At 47.2% G+C, this 24,317-nt stretch overlaps 1 protein-coding gene and 1 pseudogene across 2 annotated transcripts in view; one reads left to right on the forward strand and one right to left on the reverse strand.

Annotated features, from left to right (window-relative positions):
* The window catches only part of ASIC2 (acid sensing ion channel subunit 2), a gene marked incomplete at its 5' end in the record, with an annotated part of 981,828 nt that overhangs the window by 370,531 nt on the left and 586,980 nt on the right, over positions 1-24,317 (reverse strand). The window lies entirely within an intron of this gene.
* Positions 23,316-24,040, forward strand: LOC308356531 (THAP domain-containing protein 2-like; annotated as a pseudogene). The gene has a single exon. The product of its transcript is annotated as a THAP domain-containing protein 2-like (transcript).

Consider the following 24,317-nt stretch of genomic DNA (forward strand, 5'->3'; position numbering starts at 1 on the left):
GCCTCCCGACCAGACCTGGTGCTTTCTCATGGGGTTCTTCATGGCAACACAAGCCCTCTTCTCTCAGGAAATGAAAGTAATAAACAACGGTCTTTCAATGGGGTCAGCCTCTCCATATCATCGCTCCATCACCTCCATGAATTAGAATCTTGTGGATATAACTGATACAGGTAGGTAAAGCTTGATGGGAGGCTGGGAATTTTCCAGGAGGACGGGTATTCCAGAAGTAAAGCTAGCTTGTGCACTGGCCCACAGACTCGGTGAGACAGGGCCTTTGGGTGCTGTGTCTGGTGCATACTTTCAGCTCTTTAAAGCCAGTCTGTTAAGATTCCTTCTGCAATAGGGATGAGGCATAAATTATAAATAATAGTGTCTGGGCCAAGTCTTAGCTACATAAGATTGAATTTCCTTCAAGGTCTGGTTCTGACTGTTCTTTCTTTTGTTCTGTCAAACATGGAACACAGCACAGCGCTGTGCTGAATCCCAACTCTCTTATTAGCTGTGTGTCCTTTCTCAAGTTCTTAACCTTTCTGTGCTTCACTTTCCTCATCCATAAGTGGGAATAATACCAGAAGCTTCCTCAGAGAGTGTCTGTGAGGATCACAAGGGTGAATATCTATAAAGCACACAGAACAGTGACCAAAACAGAGGAAGGACTATGTAGGCATTTGTTAATAATTTTCTGAGTCTTGCTCTGTGGAGGGTATTGTGCTAAGATTTGGAAACTGTAAAGATGCGGAAGGTCTGTTTCTACCCTTAAAGAGTTTATTATGGGAGCTTAGAACATTCTGGAAAATCAAAGTGCTGCTCATGAAACTGTATTTGCATGAGATGTTAACTGTGAAGGTGAGAACAGACTAATATTTGGGGCCTTCATCACTCTCAAATTAAAAAGGAAAAAGAGAAAATGAAATGTCATAGAAAGGGAACTGAATTTTGAGTCTGACAGACCTGGGTTCAAAATCTGGACAAACTAGCTTCCCGGCTCTGCTATTTCCTACCCATGCAAACCTGTGAATTTCTCTGAATTTTCATTTTCTCAACTTGAATGATGGGGCAACAATACCTACTCTAGCAGATGGGAAAGAAAGAAAGAATTCTAATACAAGCTGACATGTACTGAGCACTTGGTATGTGTTGGGCACTGGACAAGGAGTCCCAGGAGGGAGCTGGCTTAGAGAAAGTTCAGTAACTCAGTGCCCAATGTCGCTCAGTAAAAAGTGGCTGAGCGAGGATTTGAACCCAGTGACTTCTCATAGCTATTATTTCATGCTGAATCTCTCAGAGCCGTGCTGGAGCCAATAGGCCCTCAAATAATGACAAGAGTCATTATTATTAACCGTGTAATATACTTGTTCTGTTGGGATAACAGCCACAGATCATTGAAGACTCCCTCCAAGTGTTGTATTTTCTTCTCATCCTCAGCCTGGCCACACTCCCATGATGTGTTGTCTTTGGCATGCATATGCCAAATTATCCTAAAACCCTCAACTTTGTATCTTTTTTTAAGTGATAAGGAAATAATGAAAAGTCCTATTGGGTCCTAGGCACATTAATCAAAAAATTAATCAAATAAAATTAAGAATGTGACAGCCTGATTAGAAAAACAATTTGAAAGATAGGCCTTGCAGATGGAAATGTTAGAGTGGATAAATGACTTCCTCCTGATGGATTTAATGCAAACACACCAGGATCTGCAAGCCAAGCCAGCCCGAGGAATTCTGGGAGCCAAGCTGGGATTGCCTTGGACTGATGGCAACCATAGAGTGTATAGCTAGGTCAAGTTAGGTATTGGATCAAATGCCAGGCCAGGACAAGGAGGGAGTTGCTTGGCAACTCAGCCCATTAGGAGGTCCCTAATGTCATTTGATGTCAGCATGATGATGTCATTTCCTTTCTGTTCAAGATTGTAACTCCTGTCCTTTACAAGAACAGTGACATGTATAATGGTGCCCCAGTGAATGGCTTCCCATGAGCTTCTTTCCCATTCAGGTTCTGGGCAGAGTTTAACACTTAGAGGGCACCTGCAGATCTATGCACATAAATCAATTTAAGGGAATCATGTTTTTTTAAAAAAGACAGAAAACAGCTTAATTCGATAACTAACTTTTGTTTCATTTCTGGCTTTCCTTTTCTGTGTTGACTGATTCTCATTCCTTAACAAATGTCACGGCAATGTGACACAGTGGAGGTAACACCAGGAAACAAGCAGATTTGTGTACATCTCTGGGTTGTGGTTGTAGGTGATGCAGAAGGGCAGGATAGTTTGGTGTAGTGTAAAGAAAAGAAACCAGATCAAGACTTGAATATGGCTCTGGTACTTGCCATATGAATCTCAGTTTGCTCATCTTTAAAATGTGTGCTAGTCACTAACTTACAAGTTCAAGTCATATGTGAGAAAATGGTAGAGTAGAAAACTCATTTAAATAACTGTTTAATGTGTATTAAATGCCTGGTGACAGGAACTTACAATAACCATCCCCTTTTCCTCTCCCCTCTTCATCAGAATAACAATGTTTTTATCCTCCACACGCTGGGTGAAAATTGGCAATAAAGAAACAAACAAATGAATTAATGAATGAATGAGTGGCAGGCGTTGAGAGAAGTCCAGAAATTACAGAGCACAGATTCAATCTTTGTAGACCAATCGAGAAAGCCTTGCTGATGTTTTAGGGGGAAGATAGACGAGTGGGAAAGCCACATGAATGGGGACGGGGGATAAGCAGAGGGAGATGAGAGAGATTAGGGAAACAGTCCAAGCAATGCTCGGTGAGCCCTGGGAAGAGAGGTGTGTGAAATGCACTGGTCCTCAATTTATAAAAGCCATCAACCCCAGTATTCAGGGCATGGGGTCCTGAAGCAAAGTGCGGGGTGGCTGCAATGAGGCATCAGCACAGAAACTGTGGAGTGACCCTTAAGAAGCCAGGTGCCCTCTGTGGACCCCTTCCTTTCTCCATATTTGGGAGGGACTGGGGATTGAACATACCACCTTATTGGAGGAAACTCCAAGGCTAACGCTAACAATAACCCTAATACTGTTGTCAGGAATTTAGCCAGACTGGTGAGCGGGGTAGTTAACCTCAGCCTTCTCTCAGTCATGGTCATTGCACATCCATCCTCTTATTCTCTCTGCCTTGCCACCAAAGAGTTCATCTAGATCAAATGGAATCCTAACAAGAAGAACTTTGCAGTAGGGAACCATGATTTTCTGAAGCTCCAATGAAAGATGAATCTTGGAGAAGAGGCAGCAGAGGGAGCTGGACTTTTTGGCTTCTGCCTGGGGCATTTGAGTTGGATTTCTTGAACAGGTCACCCTCCAGGATCCTAGCCCGTTTGGGAGCTCATTTTGTCTCAGCACCGTTTGGCTCCATTCAGCTCCACCCAGTTTCCCCTTGGCCAGATCTGCCTCGATCCTCCAGTTCCGTCTAGCCTCCCCCGGTCCAGCCCAGCTCAGATCAGTTCAGGCTAGCACGACTTGGCACTAGCATGAGGTGTTCAATGTAGTTACAGTTCACAGTTCTTGGACCGGGATGGGCGGATACTGGTAAATGGCCAGCCTAGGGGTCAGCTTCAAAGGTGATGATGTCAAAGCTCTCCCAAAGCAGACCTCAGTGCCCACCTGGGACAGGCATGAGGGACCTAAGCTCTGGAACATCTAAGCTTGGCTGCTCTAGGCTTTCCTTTCTGAATTGCCCTTTACAGCAGCCACAGGCAAAAGTGAAGAGAGGCCACGGCATCCAGAAACCATGGAGTTCTGGACCAGGCAACTCAAAATTACGCGTACATAATTTTGTGATTGGCTGTCGTCTCCTAGTAGATCCTGGTCTAGATGAAAAAGGGGTATGAACAGTTTGGAACCATGTGAAAGAGAAGGACAACATTAATTGAGAGCACCCTATCCTTTAGATGATTTTCCTCTCTGTACCGAGAAAAAAATTAGCAATCCAGGTAACACATTTTTCTGCAGGTCAGGGTTTGAGAACTATTGATTTTGAGGGACACGCTCACCTGGGACTTGAGACCCGTCAGTGAATACCAGCCCCTCTCTGTGCCTCTGGCTCACCTTCAGCCTCCTAGCCTGTGCCCATCAGATCAAGCTGTGTTCACAGTGCTTGTCCTTGTCATGGGGCGTTAGTGTCTGTTTTTCCTCTCCTATTTGCTCGCTCGCTTTTCCCATCTTAGACCCTTGTCTTCGTCAAGGCCCTTCCTGGAAGAGATTGCTCTCTGGGTGTCCCTCCCTCGCTCTATACCTATATTACTACACTGTCCTTGCAGAACAGGTGAAAGTGTCCAACACAGTACATTTCCCTCCCCAGCTCTTCTTGGGCTGAGGGTGGTTTTGTAAACTCTGCAAGGCTGAGAGTTTCCTTTGCACCCAGCCAGTGCTGTTTAGGATTGAAGTGGACACCAGCAGATACTTACAGGAACTTGTGCCTGGCCCAGAGATGTTCATAAGGTACTTGTTGGGTGAACGGATGTGGGAGTGAAAGAAGAGAAGAGGGAATGAATGAATGGAGGGTAAGTCAATGAACGCATAGGGAATGGAAGCATGAATAGCAATTGCATAGGTGAAAGAATGTATGGAGAAATGACTGAACGAAACAATGAACGAATGATGCACGCATGGTCACAGTGAAGTTGGAGCTGCGACGGACACCGACTGCCTCTGTGGAGTGGCCAACCTGGCCTGGACTAGCGTGTGTGCCGTTCTCCCAGCCATTCTCCTCCAGGATCTTCATTAGAATAGCAATTTTCCACCCTATTGTTTCGAGTTTGGATTGTAAGATTGTTACCATTTGTAACTCTAAGCTGCATTAGGCACGGGCTCCTCTTGCTTGCTGCTTTCGATTTGTTCAGCTCAAACCTTGGGTGGGCCACTTTTCAGCTCCTCTTGGTCCTACTGCTATCTACAGGGCTGAAAAGAAAGGGACGTGGTGGGGGGGAGGTGAGGGTGAGGGGGATTCTGTGTGTGGCTGCCCAGCCCAGCCCACCTGTGTGACAGTGCAGGTCCCACAGTCTCTGTGGTTCTTGGAATGCTGTTGGTAACCAGGATTCCATGGCTGATGTTCCTTGCCTGCCTTCCCCTGTTCACGGTACTGCCAAGAGGAAGGGAGAGGGGAGCCGTCACTTAACAAAATGGCTTCTATGGGCCAGGAAATGTGCTAGGCCTTTCCCCACCACAACAGTCCTCGTGCTCAACATTGATCTTCCTTTGTCCAGAGGCAGGCCCAGAGAGATCAGACCATTTGCCCAAGGTCACACAGTGAGGAAGGGGCAGAGTCAGAATTAAGATCCTGGTCTTGGAGAGGCTAGAGCTATGAAATATCTTTTAGAGGGGACACCAGTTCTGTTCTTCCTGTGGCCCCTGGGCTGGATGTGGGCCCTATCTCAGAGATGGGGTTAGCGTGGGCCTCGGGGAAGGCTGCTTGGATCATTTTTTGCGGCTTCTGGGAGAGAGAGAGAAGAGAGAGGTTAGTGCTCTTTGTTAGGTCCGTAGAGAGATGAAAGGAATCGTGAATTTGGATGGGAAGAATGGGCTGTATGGTGCCGGCAGTAGGACAATGACTGGGGCTCTGACAGGGATGGGGCAGGGGTGGTGATACAGGGAGGTAGCTAAGGGCCATTGGAGGTGAGGGCAGTGGCTGCCTTCAGCACAGATGAGGTGCTATGTGCAGGCTGCTGTTTCTTCTTTCTTGTTCCCAGCGAAGTGCTTCTACCTCTATGCCTTAAAGGCACTTGCAGTTAATGGGCAGGTTCTTCAGAAACAGGGTGTGGGGTGGGGCATAGGAAACAGGTGATTGGGGAACATTGTGCTGTCTCCTGGGGTGCATGTCCAAGGTTCTCAAAGTCAAGGGAAGAGGGACACAGCCCCCCAAAGCAGGACTCAGGGTGAAGGTCCTAAATATTCTCACCCAAGACTGAAGGTCTCAGCAGGAAGAGGAATTAGCAAGTCCATTCATTAAGGGCCCATTGACACTTCTATTATAAAGAGGAATCATTTGTTTTTATTGAAATCTCTTCCCTTGATTAAAACCATTAGCACCAATGAGTAACCACAGATCAATCAACAAGCTTTTGTAAATGCCCCCAATTTGGTTCCAATTGCAGCATGAATACAGTCGATTGTACCTCTTAAGTATCACTCCCAGCAGTTCACTTATCTCTCCCCCTTCACAGCTGTACCTCTGGTCCAAGCCCCACGCCATTTCTTGCCTATCCCTGTCCTGCCCCTGCTTGGTTCTCCAACCCCCCAGCCGGAGACTCCATGCGTGTGGAAGGCGCACTCATGCTTGCAGAATGAACGCATTGGAGGCAGGAAGATGCCAGGACAGGAACTGGTTGGGAGCTGTGCCCGAGGCAGAGGAGGGAACTGGAGAGGTTTAGCCATCAGTGGCAGCCAAGAGACTGGAGGCAGCAGCTCCGGGAGAATCTGGTGGGTAGAGCAGAGAGGACGTGGGGACAGTTTGGATGGGGAGGATGGGGACAGGGGTGTTTCTAGGTTGGCTGGCTGGCAGTGCCCACAGGGAGGGGAGAAGGCATGGAGTCACGTGCAAGGTGTCCACTGGGATAATTCCTTCCCGCTCCCATCTCAGGGGCTGCAGTCTGGGCTTGACCCAGATCTCCCGGGGGAAGGAAGAGTCTGCTGTGGGGTGGGGGGCTCTCCCCTGCCTCTGTTAGTCCTGGGGCTCATGTGTCCCCTTGAGGCCATGGTGAATCTGACGGCAGGGACTTCTCAGGACTCTCTGAGAGGGAGCGATCCATTCCTTGTCAAAGTCCTTTTATACTGAGGATGCCAAACACGTTTCTCTTTCACATTTTAGTTTGGTTCTATCACTATCTTAACAGTCCCCACTCTATCTCTGAAAAAGTCTTTAATGTCCCAGATATGCCCTAAATCAAGCAGATTTCCAAGACTCGCTCTCCTCTGGCCCTTCTCCATTTCCCTCTCTTTCTCCCTCATACTGACCTCTGAGGACTTGGGGGTCGAATCGCAACTTTCCCTTTGCCTGCACTGATTTTACTCTGTAACTTGGGAAAAGTCACTTACCCTCTCTGGGGCTCAGCGAAAACAGGATGGGGTTGGACTAGGAAATACGACTTTCATTTGAGTGCCCTTGGATTTCTCTGAGCGGGAGAGATAGAGACAGTTGATAGAGAGTTCCTTTAGTTCAAAGTGGTCCAAGTCCCCCTCACTGCCCATTGACCTCATACCTGCAGCAGCCAGTGTGGTGGGAGCTGTGGGGGACTCATATGACATCCTGGAGGGAAAGAGACAGACAGGGATTGAGAAGAAGAGATAGAGAAAGAGGGAGAAGCAGAGAGAGAGGGAGAGAGAGAGAGAGAGACTTAGGTAAGGAATAGTAGAGCAGAGAGAGGGAAGTGGGTGGAAGAGAAGGAAGGATTCTGATCACATTTCATCCCCAAGATACCGAGGTTGCACCTCATTTTGAGACTTGACGGAAAGCCCAGGATATCTGAGGAGAAGCCTGTGCTCCTTCCTGTTCCAGCTGGAACCCGTGTGGGCCCCGTGGGGCGAGCCGCATTCAATAAGGAAGATCATTTCCATAGTGACGTGAGTCCACTCGTGTGCACAGTGGGGCACAGCTGTCCGCACTCTGTCAGCCAGAACCTCCGGGCACACTGTTCGTCTGTGGACGGAGTAGCTTCTGCTTTGCACTTGCCGTTAGCCCCTGAGAGTCTGCCGAGCCCTGGCTCCCTGCTCGGACTCGTGCAGGCATCTGGAGATGACATTGCTCCGGAGGTAACTTACATACCCATTTTCTGAGGCCAAAATCAAGGCAGAACTTGGAAGTCTTAATGGAAGCACAATTCATTAATTTTCTCATTGTCCTCCCCTCACTGCACAAATGGACCGGGCTTGGACCGTTTGTCATACCAGTCGACATTCTCACTTACTCTTTTTTCCATTTGCACTCCGGGGTCCTTGCCAGTGAATAACTCGCTTTTGGCATCGCCAATCTCTGTCTTCTCCCAGGGGCTTCATCTTTGCTGTTTGGTTATTCTGTTTTAATTTTGAGGGTCTCGTGGCTCCTGGAGGACAGCCTCCCACAGGGGTGAGGGGGGCTGGGACGCAGGCCAGGCTTTGGGGCCAGGGCTGGGTGGCTAATTACTCCAGGTGCCTGTCTGTGTGCCCCCCCCCCCCGGACGCCTTGCCCGCACAGGCAGCTGAGGATGGCGTGGCTGTGCAGTTGCAGAAAGATGGCAATGGCTTTTTAATAGCTGGGGGGTCCCCTCATTCATCTGCACATGCTGAGTTTATTTTGCCATTTGTCAAATTCTGACTCTAGGGGACCAGGGTTTGGAGTGGTTCGGGCTTCAAGATTGATGACCCGAGTGAATGACAGGTCCTCCTTCTCTTCTAAATAGAGGCACTGCCAATAGGCAGCCCCATCGCCCACTCATCTCTGAAAGGCCCATTTCTCCACCTCTGCTGAGGCCAGAGATAAAATATTTATTTGGGTTCTAACCAATACGCCACAGCTGCCTCCCTGCCTTCGCTAGACGGTTGAGGGAGCTCCGAAACGAGCAGGCAGCTTAAGGCTCAACCCTGGTTCTGCTTTGCCAAAGGGAGGAAAGAATGAATGAATGAATGGAGGGAAGGAAGGAAGGAAGGAAAAAAAAGATTCCAGTCTTCTTTTTGGAGAACGGGTATTCCTTGGATGGAGAACAGTTCTCGACAGGGCTAGGCACTTCCTCTGGCTGCCACAGATTGACCTAGAACACACTCAGGCTAGAATGAATGCCGAAGTAACAGGGTATTTGAGAGCATAAAACACAACTTTCTTAGGCAGGAAGGGACATTTCATAGAATCTTTCATTCCCAGGGGTTGTGAAATCTTAAAACTAGTCTAAACCTCTAATCCTTGAATCCCCGCTACAGCATTTCTCCCTATATTTGAATGCTTCCGGTGATGGGGAAATCACGACTTCTCAAAGCAGATGATCCCTGTTTGGAATAATCTGTCTGTTGATAGCATATATTTTTTTTTTATACTGAATTGACATCTGTCTCTGCAAATTCAACCCACCGGATCAAGAATCGCTTTAAAAACACACAGAACACATCGATTCCCTCTTCTTCTCAATGACCTTGGTAAAAAGAAAACCACAGGCGCAAGGTGGGGGGGTCACTGGCCCCAGGATAGCAAACCAAAAAATTTAATTGCAGTTTCAACGTCTCTAGAAACAGACTTTTAAGCCAATCCGTCTGAATTTTCTGATCAGCACCAATGAGGTCATCGGACCCTGGCTTCCTCTTCTCCATCTCCTCCCGCCCAAAGGAAGATGAGGGAATCCGCATGAATCAGACACCCTGTTCTTCCCCCAAGGGAAGGTGACCTTGCCCGAAACAATCCTTTCTTCTGCTAATAACTTCCTGCCCCACCCCCTTTCTTATAAAAATCTTCCATTTTGTACAGCTCCTTGGAGCGCCTCTGCTTGCTAAGTGGGATTTCTGATTCACGAATCACTTAACAAAACCAGTTAGATCTTCAGAGTTACTGGTTGAATTTGTTTTTTAACAGCCTTCAGCAGAAAAGAAAGTAATCTCATTCTCTTGGAGACTTCTTTCCTCCAGGCTAAGTCTCCTCAGCGGACTCTTTTGTGCTAGGTGCTGGGGAGGCACAGATAAAGAAATCTGGTGTGATCAGGGACATGTACCTCACAGAACACACATTTAAATCTCTTTGCCAAGGAGGTGGTCCAGGAGGGAGACTGTGTAGGCTCATTCCAACATTTCTACCCCTCTGCTCATTTCCTTCTTAACTCACACCCAAGAAGGGAGGGTTGACAGTTCAGGATCCAGGATGCTCATTGGGCCATGTTTGACCAGTGGCTAGGGCCGCTGTGGGTCAAGATTTCACACCATAGGTACAAGGGTCATCTTCTCTTTGCAGTCTGGCCCCAGGAAGTAAGGAGGCCAGGCAAGGCTGGACTACTCAGGACAGGCTCAACCATGCTTTCTCTGTTCTGCTTCCTCTGTATCTACAACCAGGTCAGGCCTACGTTATTGACTCAATCTTAGAACCAGAAGCTATTGGCGTGTGTGTGTGTGTGTGTGTGACTGAGGCATGACTAACTAGAGAAATCCTATGCCAGGGGAATTGAAGACTTGCCCAGCTATGAAAAGAATGTTCCTGGCTTCTCTTGTTATTCTTCTTTGGGAATAACTCCCTCGTGGAAGGGATATCAGGAAGGTGGGATTCAGGAATTCCTACGCCTCTGGCTTCCCACCACCTAGATAACACCAAACTTCATTGCAATCTTCAGTTTCTCTGTACCTCTTGAAGTTGTGCCATCTAGAACTAAAGTGAATACCTACCTTAGAAAACAAAGATATAAAAAAGATAGGGACATGGGAAACAGAGGGGGGCTTATGCCCTGCCTGCCAGGGAAAGACGGGGTAGCATTGTTGCATCCATTGGTCTGTTTCCTCCTTGTCCCGGAGGGAGGGGCGAAGATGGGTGACAAGCTTGTGCCGGCTCTCCTCCCTGTCTTGACTACTGATCTGTGGCAAAGATGGGAATCCGCTCAGACAGCTGGAACTGGGTGTGCTCAAAAGAAATAATGTCAAGAAGTATGCCCACTGAGGCTGGGGCTTTGTTCATCTGAGGAATGAGTGATTTGTCCAGCCCCATGCTATGGCGGCACAAAGCTAGTCTGCTCTGTCTCCTTCAGGGGCTTGGTGGGACAATTGTTAAAATAATGACAGCAGTTTCTAACGCCAGAAAAGGTGGAAGTGAGTAATGGATCAGAATGAAGGATAAAGATAAGAACACTAGAGAATTAATGGCATTCGGGTCTTTATGCATTTGGAAGAAAATGCAGCAACATCTATCAAAATTAAAGACATATCTACTCTTTGATCCAGAAATTCCATTTTTAGGTTTCTCTCCCCTACAGATACACTGGTACAGGTAGGTAAAGACATATGAACATGGGTATTAATTGCAGTATTCTTGCTGATATTCAAGGCAGGAAGGAACTTAGATTTCCATCAATGGAAGACTAGTTACATAACATCTGGTCTACCTGTACAATAGATTACCACACAGTCTTGAAAAAGAATGAGGTTGTGATGGGACAAAACTATCTTTGAGACATACTAAGAAAGAAACCCTACAGAACACCGTGCTTTCATCTGTGCAAAATACAAAGGTCCTCCATTGACAGATATAGATGCATATGTATGTTTAGACTATTATGGAAGGATATACATAAGACTGTCAATACTGCTTTACTTTGGGTTGAGGATGGTGATGAGAGAATAAGGAATGGAGAAGGAGGAACGCTTGGTTTTCTTTATATACACTTTTGCATCATTTAAATTCATTATGGTAAACTTGTACTCTATTCCCAACAAAAATAGCATACAATAAAAAGGAAGCATATGCCTTTTGCACATCTGCCAAATGCTGAACCTCTCATTGCCCCAGATATTTATTGAACATGCATTGTTCACCGTACACCGTGCTAGCCCGACTCTGGGAGAAGTGGAAAAGATACAGTTCATGCTTTCGGGGAACTCACTGTCCAGGTGGGAAGAAAATGTATTGACATACTTATTCTACAAGTCGGAGGGGAAATTTAATCTTCGCTAGGGACCTGGAGAAGATTTTATAGAGCTGGTTTGAAATGCATTGGGAGTAGAATTTTGAGACTTGAAGATGGATGAACAGGGTGCACGGAATTCCAGGCGGAGACAGCAATGGGAGCCGAAGATACAGAATGGGAAATGGACAACAGGAAATGGACAACCTCCTCAACTGCTTGCTTTCATATCAGAAATCCTTTCTTTTGGGTTACAGGATCATTTGCTTTCAGGAGTCTTAGTGAGAATGCAGACACTTTTGACTGAGATAAGCAAATAGATTCAGTGGGGGTACTAAGAAACCAGCTCCCTCCCAACCCCCCATGACTGGATTTGTAACATTTGCCAATTTCCATGGTGTAAGTATTCCCACCACAGCTCCCTTCAAGCTACTGATACAAAATGGGAGTTAGGAAGAGGCACACATAATCTACTCTTTTAAGTTTGACAGAGCTCACTCCAACAAGTCGCTGGATATATCAGAATCTCAGAGTAGCAGAGCTAAAAGGGATGCTGAATATTTTTTTAAAGATTTTATTTATTTGACAGAGAGAGAGGGAGGGAATACAAGCAAGGGGAGTGGGAGAGGGAGACATAAGCTTCCTGCAGAGCAGGGAGCCCCACTCAGGGCTTGATCTCAGGACCCTGGGATCATGACCTGAGCCCAAGGCAGACACTTAACAACTGAGCCACCCAGGCACTCCTGAAGAAATGTTTTAAATGAACCTCAGCTACACAGGGGGAAATGAAGGTGCTTGCACAATGTCAGAGGAAGTGGCAGAGTTGGGACATTATCTTTTTACTTTTAGTTTAGTGACATTTCTATTTTTCCTTAGAAATCACTAATATAATAGAAGGACTGGGGCATGAGACTGTGTCATTTTGAGGGAGCAAGAGGGTATGAAGAAAAGCAGAGAGGTTTCTCCTAGAGAGAACAGGACGGTAGGGTTCTGGAATGTGTCTTGGTCAACAGGAAAGGCCTGTGTGCTGGGGGTTACATGAGAGGACCGCAGCTGGGAGGAAGAGTCACAGGGAAAGAGATTTCAGGGGAAAGGCTTGGAAGACAAACGGCACGGTTTTGTTTGGGCTGGCTTTTCTTCCCGGAACAGGAATGAAATAACCTGACCTGATATACGGAAAAGAAAAACTGGGCAAGTCCCATCCGTGTCCTTACCATCTGTGTGCACTTGGGTAAGTCATTTTCCTTCTGCAGGGGTCAGAGCCTTCCTCCTTAAAGGGAAGCCAGGAGATGGGGTTTCGGAGATTGTTTCCCAGGACCTGCCTAGTATGACGTTCTCTGAGCCTGTGAATCAGTTGCTTTGGGGAGAATTCCCAACAACCATAAACGTGAGACATGGGGGAAGAGTTGGTACAGCCTGATGGCTTATTTATTTATACCCAACCCGAGATAGACAAAGAAATCCAGAGCGATAGAAGGCAAAGTGAGGTTTGTTTTTAAGTTTAGCAGGTCAAGAGAGCAGAAGATAGATTAGTGAAAAACAGGACAAGGGGTCCTCTTTACTATGTTGTACCTTAAAAAGACACAACAGCCCATGCTGAAAGCTCTTCAGTGTGAGATCATTACCTTCAGGGTGAGATCCAAATTCCTTTGCATGGGCACAGGGATCTCCATTTTCTGCCCTTGCCTATCTCTCCAGTCTCCTCTCCTGAGCCCCCCAGTCTACCTCCTACATCACCCAGGTAATGTTCCAGGAGCACACACTGCTTGCTAACATGCTGTGGTTCGGTTCTCAAACTTTCAAAGACCCCCTCCTGGGATGCTCTCCTCATCACATCTGCTAGGCAAACATCTTCTCCTTCTTTGAAATCTTCTCCAGCATTCCAGTGTCTTCCTTAATTCTTTCCAACATGGCAGCCTCCCCCTGCCCCGCCCTGAGATAGAGAAAATCCCTCCCTTTCCTGACTGCAGCCATTCTGTGTGTATGCCAATTTCATGGCAATATGGCCATTTTACTGCAAACTTCGGTTTTTATCCTCCCCACTTCACTGTGAGTTCAGGAAGGCGGATAACTCCTGTCTTGGCTCCCGGGGTTGAACCAATGACAACTGTTGGAGCTGGTGACTGACTCCCAAATGCTGGTAAATCCAAAAAGAAAGAAGGGAAATAAAGCTGCTCCTGTGTAGGGGCGCCTAGGTGGCTCGGTGGGTTAAAGCCTCTGCCTTCCGGGGGCACCTGGGTGGCTCAGTGGGTTAAGCCTCTGCCTTCGGCTCAGGTCATGATCTTGGGGTCCTGGGATCAAGCCCCGCATCGGGCTCTCTGCTTAGCAGGGAGCCTGCTTCCCCCTCTCTCTCTGCCTGCCTCTCTGCCGACTTGTGATCTCTGTTTGTCAAATAAGTAAATAAAATCTTAAAAAAAAAAAAAAAAGCCTCTGCCTTCGGCTCGGGTCATGGTCCCAGGGTCCTGGGATCGAGCCCCACATCGGGCTCTCTGCTCTGCAGGGAGCCTGCTTCCCCCTCTCTCTCTGCCTGCCTCTCTGCCTACTTGTGATTTCTGTCTGTCAAATAAATGAATAAAATCTTTAAAAAAAAAAAACCTGGAAAAAAAAAAAAAAAGCTGCTCCTGTGACCCCCTAGAAGGCCACTGTGGGAGAGAGAGTCAGGTGTGGCCGTCAGATGCAAGGGCTTTTGCTGAAGACCATGTGGGACTGCTGATCTACCAAGACCCTCTAACTGATTTTAGCTGAGCCCCTAAGGGAAATTAAGTGACGCTCCCAGGGGGGCAGGAAGGTTGCAATGATACTATACAGCAAGGTTAATGAAAACCTTGTTCAAGGCAGCTCCATGCTGAACTCCAATAAAGTCATTCTCTCTCTGGAGGGGAAGATCCTTCCTCAGCTTCCATGCAAACCCATCCCACTGCTAAGGGCTGGAGTGGAGGCTGTGACGTGCCACCCAGATCCTCCTTCAGCACTGAGACCCACTCTACCCACCTTCCTTCACCTTCCATAGATGCTGATCTCCAAAGTATGCTCTGATAAACTTCTTGCTTGCCAACCGCCATTCTGGAATTTGCTTCCTGAGGAACTTATCCTAGTGGATACTATCAGCCTGCTGGTAGGGGCTGTTGAGATTAGCAGCGTGGTCAGAGTTGGTAGGTTGGGATGATGATCTCTTTGGACAGGAGCAGGAACTGAGACTACAGACAGAACGGTGACCCCGTCAGGGCTACCATGGGAGCCACAGAGAGGGCAGGGGTCAATAAGTGTCATCAGAGTAGGGTTTAGCCGTGGTTCCCAAGCAGAAGCCTGGCATGGCCATCTGGGACAACTTAAGCAGCAGTTGGGAGGTAGCAATGGGAGTGAGTCATATTTCTATATCACACCAGCAGGAGCTCTCAGTGTGGTGCTCACAGGGTGCTCTCAACCCTGGCTACACCTCTTCCAAAGAACCGATTGCAGGTCTTGACCTTGAGAGATTCTGGCCTCATTGGTCTCCAGTAAGGCCGAAGTCCTTGCATGTCTTTTTAAAGAATATATATTTGAAAGAGAGAGAGAGAGCATGTGAGCGAGAGCGAGCGGGGGAAAGGCAGAGAGAGAGAGAGAGAGAGGAAGAGAAGCAGACTCCTCACAACGCAGAGTCCGACTTGGGGCTTGAGCTCATGACCCTGACATCATGACGGGAGCCGAAATCACAAGTTGGTTGCTTAACCTACTGAGCCTCCCAGGCACCCCCCCCTTGCATGTTTTAAAGAGTCAATTTCTAGGGTGCAGCTCTGGTTGAAAATTACCAAGATGGCGCAAAGATGATACACTCTGAAATCAAACAGAGTTGAGTTTGAGTCCTGGTCCTACTGGTGGCTGGGAGAACTTCAGCATGTAGTGAATTTTCTGAGCTTCTATTTCCTCATCTGTAAAATCCTATAAATCATACATTTTATAGAAATATTGAAAGGGAAATATGCTAATAGTAATAGCAATGATGGTGATAGAGCCTTCAATCTGTGGACATCACAGTCATTGTTTTTACAATTTGTGTTCATACTTGGCCTTATGAACTCCTCCTCTTCCAGGGTACAGCGCCCTATGGTAGACTTGCCTTTCTCAGCTCCTGCTCTGTTATGGGGGAGACCTGTCCCCTCATTCCAGCTGTTGCTACCTGAAGTCCAGCAAACTGTAGCTACAGCAGCTAAATGCAAACCCACAGCCTCTGCTGAGGTTGACCAGATGATCAAACATGGGCATCTGTGGTTGCATTTCTGCTCACACCTAGAATAACACGCGCAGCAGTTGAGCCCTTCAAGAGGACAATGACAGGTATATGGCTACTGTGTAGAAAAGTAAGAAAGAGGTTTTACTCATACATAAAGGCAACAATAAGGCCCAGGATACTTAAACGGTTTCCCCAGAGTTGTAGCACTTACGACGCAGCTTTGAACAAGTTCCTTTTCCTCTCTATGCCTTAGTTTCTTGTTCTGAAAAATATGGGTGGCTGATCTGGAAAAATGAGTACTCTATGCTCTTTGGTGTTGATGGTTCTCCAAACATCTCCCCTCCCCTCCCCAAGCAGATGCCTTGGGGGACTGACATCATGCCTGCCTTTTCCCCCCAGAGACTCCAATGGTGAAAGTCAGGGCTCTGAGAGATGCCACTTCACAGTAAGGGATCTAAGAGTCTGCCCTGGGCGCTGCCCACCCTAGGTCCCCTCAGCCCCACCCCCCAAGGGTTGTAAGTTTCCCCATTTCTCCTCCTGCCGTTGAGAACTTTAAATAGCCTCCAGCACACTATGCGGCTGCCAGAAGTTTTAATTAAATAATGTCCAGCTGTCAGAAAAGCTGTTATAAACGGTCCTTTTGTCTGCACCACTGTCTGGGAAGCCAGGAAGGAGAGAAACTCAAGGGTTATAAATATGAAGGCAGAAGTTCAGTGGGGAACCTGGGGGCAAGAGCTTTTAGGCACCCTGAAAACCACTGGAGGAATTTTTTTTTAATACGTTAATTAGTTCACGGAAGAGCTCCTAGCCCTGGCTCTGTGACTGGATTTGCATGTGGGATAAACTGAAAAGGGTCTGGGAACAGGTGTCCTTGTCCAGAGCTGCTTTTCCTACGCTGCAATCAGCATCCCCTTTTACAGTCCATAGGGGAAAGTAAAGAAGGCGGAGGGTGGGGGGTGCTGGCAATCCAGAGACAGTTCTTGGATGAACTTTCATGATCGTTTCCTTCTTCCCTTTCCTTCTTTTTGGCCCTCCTTTCTCCCTTCCAACATATATACTCTGAATCTCTATGATGTTTGAGAGTTCTCTCCAGTAACAAAGAATATGGAGAAGAAGTGCACATTTATTGAGTGTATTAAGTGCTAGATATTTTTTATACATTATTCCATGTAACTATTACAGAACACCCAGGAGATAATTATTCTAAAACTCAGCATTGTAGTTGAGGAAGCTGAGGCTTTGAGATTGCACAACTTTCCCGGGTCAAAAGCCAGTAATGGAAGGGCTGGGGATTATAACTCCATTAGTCTGAAACTCCATTGGGACAATGGCTGAACATCTTTTGTGTATTGTTTGGCTAGAGTCCTACAAGGTACCTGGCACACAGAGGACTTGAGAAATATTTATGAAAAGAGGAAAGGAAGGGAGAGAAGGAGGAAAGAATGAACCCACTCCATTCTGTCATACGTCGAAGCCAATGACTTTTCTATTATGGAACGTTGTCTCTGGGGAGTGCAGGCAGGCAGTTATAAACCAGTTAAATGTAGGAAATAGTTGAGGGAAAGCAGTTGCTAAAATGTGTATAAAAACATCACGACTAGAAAGCAGAAAGTTGGTTTCAAGAGCCATAGAGGAGGTGGAACTAAAATACTATGGGTATTCAGAAGAGGGAGGTCATCACTCCAACTGCAGCAATGGGGGCTTCCTGGAGGAGGCCGGATTTGTGCCTTACAGGATGAGGGGGACTTGGACACTGAGAGATGGATGGCAGGTAGGCTGATCCAAAAGAAGAGATGGGGGATATCGTAAACAAACTACCAAGGAAGGGATAGACCAATGGTCAGGGCATCTGGGAGCCACCTGGATTGGAACTTGAGCTTCATAGTGTCCTGGTAAGGTGCCTGGGATTAATATGGCAATGCCATGGGTGAGAAGAGGTCAAAGGCCATCCCGGCTGAATGGGCCTGAGTCTGGGAGTACACGCATGTGTGTGTGTGTGTGTATGTGCATGCCCGTGTTGAGTGGGCGTGGTTGGTATTCTCTCCTGAGCTTAGGTGCCATTAGGGCCAGGTGGAAAATAGTCTGTTTCCTTGTTGGGTCTATCATATATAGGTCTGCCATTAACGTCTATCTGGGCATTCAAAGAGATCTGCTGATGGGTTCTGCAGTAGCCGAAGAGGTGTGGAATTACTCCCAGGATAAGCATATTCTGGCATATTCTGGTAGGTAGAGGACTCAGACTCTTGCCTTCCCTAGGAAACAGGGTCAGGTGTGGCACCAACTAAGCTGGTTTTGGGAGTGGAAAGTGCAGCACAGGGACCTGGGAGCTGGAGGGAGCAAGGAGGATAAGGGCTCTGACTTCACTTCTCTATTTGGCCCCAGTATTCTGCAACCCACCACCCCCAACAGCACGGAGAGGACCTGGCCTAGTGCCTGGGGCACAGTGAAGGCTTCCTGAGGCTACTGTTGAGCTGAGTCCCTCATTTCTGCCAGACAGTCCCTGAGAGTGGCAAAAACAGACAATTTACTGGTTTGGGGGATCATTAAATAATGACAGCCAGTGCACACACCTTTGTGTACAGGCCTCCTGGGCAGCATCCCCAAAGGCCAAATGAGAACTCCCAGGGCTGTTTCAAGAGGCATGGAGGCTCAGTATGAGAAGAGCTGAGGTGCACAGGTTCGGGGTTACCTTGATGAGAGCCCTTTCCAACGCAACACCAGAGCCCAGCCAAAGGCAACTGTCCCCTTCGGGTGAAGGGCTCGTCCCTTGCCTGCCACAAAAACTTGGTTGTTCCATTGATGGGGAACCCTTGGAGCTAGCTTTAGAGCAGCTAGTGTAGACAATTCACCACAGGATAGGATTTCAGGAACAGGGGTAGAGGATTCTAGGGACACTAGATATGAGGGAGAGATTTTGAATTTGGCATATCTGCCATCAGGCCCAGGTAGGTATCCTGCTATCTGCCTGGTAGTGGGCGGTGGGGGGAGAGGGGGCTTGGGCATGTCTCTAAATATCTCTGGGTCTTGATTTTCAATTTATAAAAATTCATTCAGTAAGCACCCAGTGAGCACCTACTGTGTGCAAATGGCTATGTTATGTACTAGGAGGCAGGCAGCGGAGAAAAGTATATGATCTCTGCTCTCATGGAGCTTCCAGTCTAGTGGAAGTAATAAGTCATCAGACAAATAAGTACATTATAACACATTGCAATAAATGCTCTAAGGGAAAGGTACTGGGTGCTATGGGAGAACCCATCAGGCTGGCCTGGGAAGACCTCTTCGAAGAAGTGCCTGGGAGCTGATACCTGAAGGGTAAGTACAGGTTATAGGAGTCAAACTTAGAGGACTGTCTTGTGCAAAGGCCCTGAGGAGTGGAGCACGGTAAGGTGTTTTAGGAGCTGAAGTTAAATCTGTATGTCCAGAATGCAGTGAGCAAGGGGAAAAGTGGAGTGACGTGAGGCTGGGAGTGAGGACAAGAGAAGGGGCCGGTCACCCAGAAGCCCAGCAACCACGAGAAGGACTGGGGACTTTACCCCGTGATTGTCAGGAGACTGTTGCTCAATTTTGAACAGAGTGTGATGACTAGATTCGCATGCTAAAAATAAAATAAACAATCAGAGATGGAAAAAACCCAAAAACACCACAAAATAGTTGGACCTCCCTGCAAGGGAAAAAAGAGATTTGAACAAGTATTTTCATGTTATAGCATCTACCCCCATGGGAATAATCTACTAGCAGAACAAAGAATTATGTACAAAAATATTCATTATAGTTAAAAAGACCCAAACCACTCTGGCTGTTGTGTGAAGAGAATAAACATAATAAATCTTTAGTGTTTGCTTTGAGCTAAGCAAGACAAAGGCTGGGCCTCAGCCCCAAAAGGAACAGAAGCAATGATTCTCAACCTTGGCTGTACTTTAAAGACACTTGCAATGATAGCCAGCTTCCAAAAGAACCCCCCAAAGCCTTACCGGCTGGCATACGCAACCCTAGGCAGCCCCTCCTACTCTGAATAGGACTACCCTATTCAGTGTAACCAAGGGGATATTGTGGAGACCACAGAGTGTGACTTCCAAGGCAAGGTCACAAATGACACTATGGCTTCTGTCCTGCTCTCTCTTTCTTAGATCACTTGCCCCTCGGAAAGCTAGCTGCCAGGTTGTGAGGATGGTCAAATAGCCCTACAGAGAGATCCACGTGGCAAGTCGTCGAGGCCTCCAGCCAACAGCCAAGTGGAAGAAAACCTCTTGGAAACAGGTCCTCCAGTCCCAGCTGACATCTTGTTTGTAACCTCATGAAAGACCGTGAGCCAGAACCACTGAGCCACTCCTAGATCCCTGACTCATAGAAGCTGTCCAAGAATGCTTACCTATTGCTTTAAGGCATTAAGTAATCTGTTGCAAAGCACTAGGTAACCAGGGTTCCTTAGGGAGCTTTTAAAAATCTTGAAGCTCAAGCCTCATGCCCAGAAATTCTGATTCTTTTGGTCTAGGGTAAAGTCCAGGCATTGGTGTGTCTAAAACCCTCACATGACTCCAGTATGCAACCAAGACTGAGAACCACTGACTAGAGCACTGGGTAGGTCAACAAAGAAGGCTTAGGTACAAGGTATTGTCTTGATTTCCAGAGCTAGGGTTATGCTGAGGGTTCTATCCTGGAGGAGGGCAAAAACCCAGTTTGTGGATCAGAGACCTGGGTCACTGTGGACTTAGAGCCAGGCTGCTTTAGTGTCCATAGCTTTTGACCACAGGATACCTAAATTTCCCTAAGGATACAGGCTGATAGAAAGGAATTGAGTGGCTTTAGCCGGGGGGAGAAGAGAGGTCCAGGGCCAAGCAGGCAAATCCACCTTCTATAGACAATAGTTTTGACCCATAAACCCGCTCTGCCGTCCTACACATTTGAGATGCCCTGTGCTCCAGTGATGGACAGCCCTCCTGCTTCTTCCCACCAGCCATTGTGTTTTCCACCCAGACCCCATTCCTGCCTCTGAATATGCTCTTTGAAAACTTCATGAGCAATGATGACAGCTGATTCCAAAAACCTTTGTGCATCCTCAAGTTTCCATGGTTAACGGGACATTGTTCCCATCTCTGAACAATATGTCAGGGGCCCGACAGTCTCTTTGCTCCCCTTCATGTTACCTCCCTGATGAAACCTGCAATAAAGTAATTAAAATGATTGTAAAGGGAGTCCTAGGAGATGAAAGACGCTGATGAGACAGGCAGAGGCTGTGAGCTCACCCAGCTCTCTCGGCGCTGCATGCCAGCGATGACTGGGCTGGTCTCCTGTGATTCTCCTAAGAATGGGCACCAGTACCAGCCGCAACTGTGTGATACCTATAGTGCTCAGAAACACTGATAGACATTTTTTTTTTTTTTTGAGCCCCTGTAACACGCTAGGTGTAGGAGATACAGAAGGTAGTAAGATCCTCTTCTTGTTCTCAAGGAGCTCTTAGCTTGGTAGAAACAAATAAGAAAAGAGGTAATAGAATGTGATGAGTACTGCACTTGGGAACCCATGGAAGCCCAGAGGAGGCACTGCACTTGGCCCAAGAAGTCTTTGGAGGAAGTGAGATCTGAGATGTTTTGTTGCCTGGGCAAAGATGGAGGGAAGTCAAGAGCAGAAAGTACAATGTACAGGTGTTGGAGCTTGAGGCTTTTAGGGAATTGTAAGCATCTCCTTGTGGCTCTAAGCATCGTCCCTGGATCTACAGTTTAGCGGGGTGGCCCAAAGGCAGCAATACCCCTTTGAGTACCAGGCCATACATGAAAGGCAGAATTCACCATTTCCCAGCACCCCACCCTGCCAGATCCTACTCTTCCTACTCTTCCTTTTTCACCAAATGTGGATGACCATCCCCTTCACTGTCCCAGCCTAATGGTTGCTCCAGCCCCCATCTCCAGAACCAGGACTTTCATTTGCTTTGTCTTCTTTTGCTTGACCCACTGAAACCCTGGCTACTGGCCTGTTTCTTCCTTCTGTCTCCTGCTTGTGTCTTGTTAAAACTGGCTTCCATGTGATCAACCTTTCTGACTCTCAGATGGGCCTTGGACCTTCTCTTATGAGCTGTGTCCATAGGCAGCCTTAGCATCTGATTAAATGTTTTACTGGACTAGGAGTGGGACAGAGGAGACCTGGGGAGGGAGAAACCCAAATGCCAGCAGGGATTCCGGGAGACACACTTGGAAGGGACACAAGCATGAAGAGTAGGGCACCCCCTGGGGGGCGCTTGGGTGTTTCAGTTAGTTAAGAGTCCAACTCTTGGTTTCTGTTCAGGTCATGATCTCACAGTAGTGAGATCGAAGCCCGCATGGGGCTTCTCACTCAGGGTGGGGTCTGCTTGAGATTCTCTCCCTCTTCTTCTTTTCCTCTCCTTCCAAACCCCACGCTCTCTCTCTGTAGAACAAATGAATAAATCTTTTTTAAAAAAGGAGTAGGGAACCCCAGGTTCCTATGGGGGAAATGTGTTATATGGAGTGGGACATTAATCAGCATAAAATCCTGGGTAAGAAGGTAAGGGGCTCCTGGGTATTTTCCCCTTCCTGTCAATGGCCCCAGAACAGGAGTCACAGTGTAGATGCCTTCAAACGATTGTGTAAATGGATCATCTGGCCAGTGAAACCATGGCGGGGGGTGGGGTGTGCTGGGACAGAAGGCATGGGAGAGCCCACATTCCTCTAATGGGGGAGGCTGCTGCTTAGTCCCAGCCAGTTGCTGCCAAGTGGGAATGCAGGTGCAGTGTAACTAGACATTGAAATTTCTCAAGATAAACCAAAAATCTGAATTCTAATGGAAAATCATTGCCAGTTAGTCCACATAAAAACAAGCAAAAAAACACATATACATAGAAATGATGAAAGCAGCACGGTCTTTGAATTTCAGCAATTCCCACCCATAAGATAAAGAGAGCAACTAGAGACCAAAACTACAGACAGTGACAGCAAGCTGGGTGATGAGCTACTCCCATGAACCCTAAAACACACAAGTAGGCGGGGACAAATCACCAAAGCCCAAGCCCCTTGCGGTCTCAGCATCTACGTGGGAGGCAGAAGAGGAAGTGGTCAGGTACCTGATGGCCCTGAGGAAAGAACCGTACCCAAACAGCCAACAGAGGTTCCCTGGAAAGCAGAGAGGTGGGGTGGCAATTGGTAAATAGCAGTTGAAAGACCGGAAGTTCTACCTAGGTGAGAGAGTTTCATGGTGATGGTGGGAAGGGGAAGAGACGCCTTTGTAATTGCTCCAAAGAAGGCTGCCACAGAGACACCCTAATCCCACTCCCTTTTGGGGGCCGGGAGGGGACAGCTTGTGTCCCACTGGAGCTTCAGGACTGTCTGCTGTGCTGCCTCAAGTCCGCCATATTGATAAAGAGACAGGAAAGGTTGGCACCACCCATCCCCCACACACACACCTGTCTCTCCCACCGGCTTCCGCGACTCCTCTCAGTGGGCCCTTCCCCTGCCTCGTTTGCCCAGCCTTTGTGGGAAGGAAGCGGGGCAGCCAGAGCCTCCGAACAGGCTCAGAACAGGGCTGAATGAGGGGCAGGGAAAGGCCGGCCACCCACAACACACACGTGACCATTGGCCTCCGCAGGCTTCCTCTGGATCCTAGAAGAAGAGAAGAATGGGCTCGCCCACTTAGGTACAACAATTTTGTGCCAGGAAAACACTTTCCTTTGTTCAAAGCACTTTGAAGTCTCTTGTTCTGACTCAAAGGACAAGCTTGACGACTTACAATGGATGCAATTCCAACCAGTTTAGGTTTCTGTACCTATTGAAAGTCCGTGAAACTCAAGTCGAGAAATCTTTTGAAGGAAAACAACAGTTGTACTCCAACAGGACCATCTAGTTTAAGATCAAACGTTAGTAGTCAGCCAGAACTACAGAACACAGCTATGCTAAAAGCATAACACAACACAGCTATGCTTTTAGGAATCCTATGGCGGCAGAAAGAAAAAGAGTGTAATTGAACGGGAGAAAAAACCCAACAAGCTTATGCAAGACAATGAAAACTTGCTTACAAAAAGAACACAGAGCAACAGGAGGACGGATCAAAGCCACGCACCTGGTGGAGAATCTGGAAGCAAAGACTGTATCACCCAAGGGCACATCAGAACACACTTTACCCGCTGCCTTAAGCAGTCTTCCTTTGGAAGATTTCAAGAGTCTTGAACAAGATCAACAAGAAAAAAAACTTGACCAAGTCTCTCAAACAGACCAAGAATTACCTTCATTTAAGATTAGCTTACGTAGGACTTGATGCCTCTCCTTCATTCTATTCAAAGGTAAAAATATTTAAGAATATTATGCCAAAGTTGAGTATTTGATGAAGTTTTACTTGAAGTAACATTACTGCTGTATAACTTATGAAGACTCAATTACAGAGAATGGAAACTTTCTATGATATTTTTATTTGAAAAAGAATGAAAGGGACTTACCTGAGAATTACAGACTTAAAGATCTTGCTAGGAAATTGTATGTTTGCGAGGTGTTTGTGTTCCTGTCTTTTAATACTACTTTTAGGGATGCTTGGGTGT

Source organism: Martes martes, assembly GCF_963455335.1.
Source record: "Martes martes genome assembly, chromosome: 16".
Taxonomy (NCBI): domain Eukaryota; kingdom Metazoa; phylum Chordata; class Mammalia; order Carnivora; family Mustelidae; genus Martes; species Martes martes.